We start from the raw sequence: 7,109 nt of genomic DNA on the forward strand, positions 1-7,109 counted from the left end.
GGCCGCGGCGGCGGCGGGCGCCGGGCGCCACGTGGCGCATCCTGGGTGGGCGGCGGTGGCAGCGGACGTTGTCCGGCTCCGCCCGGACACGTCTGGAGTGGCGGACCTGGGTTTTTTTAGGGTTAGGGACGAGGGGGATCCGGAATTTGGAATGGGGGGTGTTTATATAGGCATAGAGGGAGCTAGGAGAGTCCAAATGAGGTGCGGTTTTCGGCCACTCGATCATGATCGAACGCTCTAGGACATGGAGCAGAGTTTGGTGGGTTTTGGGCCAAAATGGAGGTGTGTTGGGCTGCAACACACACGAGGCCTTTTTGGTCCCTCGGTTAACCGTTGGAGTATCAAACAAAGTCCAAATGGTACGAAACTTGACAGGCGGTCTACCGGTAGTAAACCAAGGCCGCTTTGCAAGTCTCGGTCCAATCCGGAAATGTTTAATCCCCACACACGAAAGAAAGCTAGAAATGACCACCGGAGGAGAACGAAGCGCCGGAATGCAAAACGGACAACGGGGAAAATGCTCGAATGCATGAGATGAACACGTATGCAAATGCAATGCACATGATGACATGATATGAGATGCATGACAACGACAACAACACACGGAGACAAAACCTGAACCCGAGGAAATAAAATAACTTAACGCCGGAAACGACAAGAGTAGGAGTACAAATAGGGAAAGTTACATCCGGGGTGTTACAACACTCCACCACTACGAAAGGATCTCGTCCCGAGATCTAGGATTGAAAGAACGCCGGGTACTCAGAACGGAGGTGATCCTCGCGTTCCCAGGTAGCTTCACGGTCAGAATGGTGTGACCACTTGACTTTGAGAAATTTGATTGACTTGTTGCGAGTCTTGCGTTCAGTCTCTTCAAGAATAGCAACTGGGTGCTCACGATAAGAGAGATCTTCTTGGAGCTCAATGTCCTCAAAGTTGACAGTGCGGTCAGGAGTCTTGAAGCATTTTCGAAGCTGAGAGACATGGAACACGTCATGAACATTTGCAAAGTTTGAATGAAGCTCGAGTTGATAGGCGAGGTCGCCTCTCTTGCTGACAATCTTGAAAGGTCCCACGTATCTAGGGGCAAGCTTCCCTTTGATATCGAAGCGACGAGTACCTTTCATAGGAGAGACGCGGAGGTAAACATGATCTCCGATCTCGAAAGCCAAATCACGGTGCTTACTATCATAGTAGCTCTTCTGGCGGGATTGGGCTGCTTTGAGGTTATCTCGAATGACTTTGCACATTTCTTCTGCCTCTGTGATTAAGTCATTACCCAAAAGCTGACGTTCACCGGTTTCAGACCAGTTGAGAGGGGTACGGCACTTCCTGCCATACAGAATTTCAAAAGGGGCCTTGCCCGAACTTGCTTGAAAACTATTGTTGTAGGAGAATTCAGCATAAGACAATCCTCCCACTTCATGCCGAAGGAGATCACACAAGCCCTGAGCATATCTTCAAGAATCTGGTTGACACGCTCGACTTGACCGCTTGTTTGAGGATGGAAAGCTGTGCTGAAGCGGATGTTGGTGCCCTTGGCCTTCTGAAAAGAATCCCAAAACTTCGAGGTAAAGATGCTGCCACGGTCTGAAGAGATCACTTGAGGAATACCGTGTAGAGAGACAATACGAGAGGTATAGAGTTCCGCCAATTGAGCTGCAGTGATCGACTCTTTGATAGGCAGAAAATGAGCCACTTTTGTGAGTTTGTCGATGACAACGAATATAGCATCATTGCCACGCTTGGACTTTGGAAACCTAGTCACGAAGTCCATTTCAATGTGGTCAAACTTCCATTCTAGAATGGCAAGAGGTTGGAGGAGACCTGCTGGCCTTTGGTGTTCTGCCTTCACTCTTCTGCAGACATCACATTCATTCACGAATTGAGCGATCTCGCGCTTCATTCGAGTCCACCAATAAGCTTGCTTAAGGTCCTGATACATCTTCGTGCTCCCAAGGTGGATGGAGAGGAGAGAATTGTGAGCCTCGTTCATGATCACTTTACGAAGTTCACCTTTGGGCACAACAATACGATCCTCGAAGAAAAGAGTGTCCTTGTCATCAAGGCGGTAGCACTTGTACTTGGACTGACTCTTGGCAATCCCAATCTTCACCTTTTTCACCATAGCATCAAGAAGCTGGGCTTGGCGAATCTGGTCTTCTAAGGTAGGAGAAACTTGAAGGTTGGCGAGGAAACCTTGAGGAACAACTTGCAGGTTTAGTTTGCGGAAAGCTTCACAAATCTCGGGTTGATAAATCTTGAGAATCAGACTGTTGCAGTAAGCCTTTCTGCTCAATGCGTCAGCAATCACATTGGCCTTGCCTGGAGTATACTCGATACTCGGATTATACTCTTGAATCATTTCGACCCATCGAGTTTGCCTGAGGTTGAGATTAGGCTGAGTGAAGATGTACTTGAGACTCTTGTGATCAGTGAAAATGTCCACTTTTCTTCCCAATAGAAGATGTCTCCAAGTCAAAAGAGCATGCACAACTGCCGCCAACTCGAGATCATGAGTGGGGTAGTTCTTCTCATTAGGCTTCAACTGGCGAGATGTATAAGCAACAACTTTCTTCTCTTGCATCAATAATGCGCCAAGACCTTGGAGAGAGGCATCACAAAAGACCTCGTACGGCTTGGATTCATCAGGTGGAGTCAGAACTGGAGCAGTAATCAACTTCTCTTTCAAAGTGTTGAAAGCAATATCACAATCCAGAGACCAAACGTACTTGACGTGCTTCTGAAGAAGATTAGAGAGAGGCTTCGCGATCTTGGAAAAGTTTTCAACGAATCTTCGGCAATAGCTTGCGGGACCGAGAAAACTGCGGAGTTGCTTCACGTTCTGAGGAGGTTCCTAATTCACAATTGCAGACACCTTCTCAGGATTCACGGCAATGCCGTTGGCAGAGATGATATGACCAAGATAAAGAACCTCATCAAGACAAAATTCACACTTGGAGAACTTGGCGTAGAACTGATGTTCTCTGAGCTTATCGAGAACCAAACGCGAGTGATTGGCATGATCTTCCTTGTTCTTCGAGAAAACCAGAATGTCGTCGAGATAGACCAAAACGAAGTCATTGGTGTAGGCATTGAAGATGAAGTTCATCATGCGAGAGAACGTAGGAGGAGCGTTGGCGAGGCCAAAAGACATGACAGTGTATTCATATGAACCAAAGCTTGTTCTGAACGCTGTCTTGGGAATATCTTCTTCACGAATGTGAATCTGGAGATAACCCATACGGAGATCAAGCTTGGAGAATACTTGGGCACCTTTGAGTTGTTCGAACAACTCATTGATGTTGGGAAGTGGGTATTTGTTCTTGATGGTCTTCTTGTTCACTGGACGGTAATCAACACAAAGTCGGTCCGTTCCATCCTTCTTCACAAAAAGAACACCACAACCCCACGGAGAAGAACTAGGCCGGATGAGACCCATTTTCTCTTGCATATCGAGTTGCTTCTTCAGCTCCTTCAACTCTTCAGGTTCGAGCTTGTAAGGACGTTTGCACACAGGTTCCGTACCAGGCTCAAGATTAATAACGAATTCAACTGGCCGGTGCAGAGGCATTCCTGGGAGCTCTTCTGGAAAGACGTCTTGGTATTCGCAAACGACTGGAATTTGCGAGATGGCATCCAATTCACCCTTCTCATTGAGAGAAAACAGACGGATAGTATCATCACGAGCGGCAAAGACAATTACATCCTCAGACGAATGAGTCAATTGAATCTTCCTGGCTGCACAATCAAGCTGAGCCTTGTGCTTAGAAAGCCAATCCATTCCGAGAATAAGATCAATATCTGAGTTACCAAGAACCACCGGAGAAGAGAGAAACTTGTAATTGCCCTATGTGATAGAAACATGCGGAACGCATACTCGAGATGTCATTTGACGGGCCGGAGAGACGATAGCCAACGGCTTCGGCAACACTTGAGTAACAAAATCATGCTTAGATGCAAAAGGTCTCGAGATGAAACAATGCGATGCACCCATGTCAAAAAGAACTTTTGCGGGAATATCATTAACATGAAGGTTACCCATGATCACATCTGACGAGTCCTCTGCCTGAGCTGCATTCATCAAATTGACCTTGGCATGCTTGGGGTTATGCTTGACCACAGCTGTACCTGTCGATCTGACAGGAGGAGGAGGAAGACGCCTCTGGTTGAGACACTTGTTGGCATAGTGACCCTTCTGTTGGCACTTGTTGCACATGACCTCTGAAAGCGGATGGTGATACGGAGCACTCGATCTTGGAGCTTGAGACAAAGTCTTGTTCTGAAAGCCAGGGTTGGGTGGGTGGGAAGAACCACTGCCACCTTTGCTCTTCTGCTGATACGGCTGACGGAACGGAGGAGGGGGAAGCCAAAACTTCTGCTTCTTGGCCACTTGAGTAGAGGAAGAAGGAGAAACATCTCTGACTCGCTTCTTGGAAGCATCACACCTCAACTGAGCAGCCTCTTGCTTCAGTGCCATGTTGTAGAACTCATCGTATCTCAAGGGCTCGAAGAGAACAAGAGTGAGCTGAATATCTTCTCTGAGACCACCCCTGAACTGGTATATCATGCTCTTCTCATCAGGGACGTCCTGCTTGGAAAAGCGGGCAAGCTTCTGGAACAACTTGTTGTAGTCATAGATAGACAAAGAGCCTTGCTTCAGATTGCGGAATTCCTCACGCTTGCTTTCAACCACGCTCTGCGGAATATGATGAGCTCGGAAATCTCGACGGAAATCATCCCAAGTGATAACACGTCCACCTCTGGAGTCCTTGTACTGCTGGAACCATTCTGTAGCTTGATCTTTGAGTTGGAAGGAAGCAAACTTAACAAAGTCCTCAGGCCTGACGTTACTGCACTCGAAATGCTTGCACAGATCCACAAGCCAATCGTCAGCATCGGTTGCCTCAACACAATTTCTGAAAGTCTTTGGCCCGTTAGCAAGGAACTGGTTGAGTGTAGCAAAGTGATACTGATTGCTGCCTTGATTCCCTTGACTGCCTTGATTGCGCTCTTGAAGAATTTGCATGATCAGCTGTGTGTTTGCATTGGTTGTGGCCATCACAGGTTGCCATGCCTCTGGAGGAGGTGGAGGTGGTGGCGGATCAGGATTCGGAGTCGTGCGCGTTGGAGGAGCCATCCTGAAGAGGTTGACTACCATTAGCACATGATAGCTAAAATATTGAAGCTGAATCCAATGGAATGAAAATTGCAACATATAGTCTTCACATCCGAACAAAATGAACGAATGCATTCCTCTTGAAATGGTCACATATCCATAAATTGAGAAGCCACATAGAATTAAGGTAGAGAAATAAATCAACAAGGTACAGATCAAGAACGAATAATCGGTAAGAAATCCCAACCTCAAACCAATATCCGTGGAAGAAGAACTAGAGCTACTAGAATTCCCACCTATGAAACTCCCGAACCTTTCCGGTTATGCAATCAGGTGTTGGGGATACAGGGGAAGCATAATATCTCACCCAAACTAGCAATTCCTACATCCAGCTGTATCCATCCTTCAACACATAACCAAGAAACCTTCGGAAACCATCTACCTCAACCTTTGAAAAGCATCCGTTATACAAGTTATGGCGATACTCCTGAACTCCCGCCCCAGTACTGGGTGGCGTCGAGGTTATCTCACCAATGAACTGCATAAAAGAGATTTTCGATGTCGGCGTACTAGATTCAGGTATTCCAGAACTGTAATGATAAAATTATGATGAAAACACCTCAGAGCTCAACTCCCCGGGACACTTCCACTAAACCCCTAACAGGAGGCACCAAGACAATGTTCTCATCATAAAACCATCGGAACGATTCCAAGATACCCGCGTGATCCTAAAAAAAATTTAGTGAAATTTGAGAAGAGAAGAGTCAAAACTCTACGTCAAGATGCCTTACCAGAGCGATGAGGAGACTGGGAAGTAAAAAGAATTTCCTAAACTCTCTGATATATAATTCCTAAATGACTCAAAACATTTTTTTCTAGACACAACTCGGCCGCTAAAAAAACAATCAAGCAATGGGGCTCCTAAGGTCGGGGAAGGCTCTGATTACCAACTTGTAACACCCTCGATGCGACTATAGCTCCCACGTGTCGAGGCACGACTTAGAGACATAATCGCATTGAAGGCATATGTCGCAAGTTAGGCAATCTTCACAATATCCCATGTAATAATAATAAAATGGGAGATAACATAGTTGGCTTACACTCGCCACGTCAATCAAGTACATAAATAACATTACATCATCCATACACTCAAGGCCCGACTACGGCGCCAAAATAAAAGAGAACCCAACATGCGACAACGGCCCCGTTCACCCCCAACTGGGCACCACTACTGATCATCGGGAAAGGAAACGTAGTATCATTAAGAGTCTTCGTCGAACTCCCACTTGAGCTCGTACTCGGTTCCCGGAGCAGAATCATCAGGCCCTGCATCTGGTGTAATAGTAATCTGTGAGCCACAGGGACTCAGCAATCTCGCACCGTCGCAATCAAGACTATTTGAGCTTATAGGTAAGGCAAGGTAAAATATGAGTGGAGCTGCAGCAAGCGACTAGCTAGTGTGGTGGCTAACTTATTTGCAAAAGAGAGCGAGAAGAGGAGGCAAAGCACGAGCGAGAAGCTAGAGAACAACCTGCGCAAACATTACTCCAACACCATGTCCACTTCCCGGACTCCGCCGACAAGATGCCATCACGGTAACACACTTAGTTGATTCATTTTAATTAAATCAAGGTTCAAGTTGTCTACAACCAGACATTAACAAATTCCCATCTGCCCATAACCGCGGGCACGGCTTTCAAAAGTTCAATCCCTCCAGGGGAGTCGCAACTTAGCCCATGACAAGCTCTCACGGTCAACGAGGGAATAGACCTCCTCCCAAGACGTTCTGATCAGACTCGGTATCTCGGTAATTCAAGACACTTCGACAGGTTAAAACAAGACCAGCAACACCGCCCGAATGTGCCAAAAAATCCCGATAGGAGCTGCACATATCTATTTCTCAGGGCACACTCAGATAAGCAATCCGTACAACTAAAACCAGCCCTCGAGTTTCCTCGAGGTGGCGCTGCAAGGGGCTCTAGTTTGGACC

This window comes from Triticum dicoccoides, chromosome 3A (genome assembly GCF_002162155.2).
Source record: "Triticum dicoccoides isolate Atlit2015 ecotype Zavitan chromosome 3A, WEW_v2.0, whole genome shotgun sequence".
NCBI lineage: Eukaryota > Viridiplantae > Streptophyta > Magnoliopsida > Poales > Poaceae > Triticum > Triticum dicoccoides.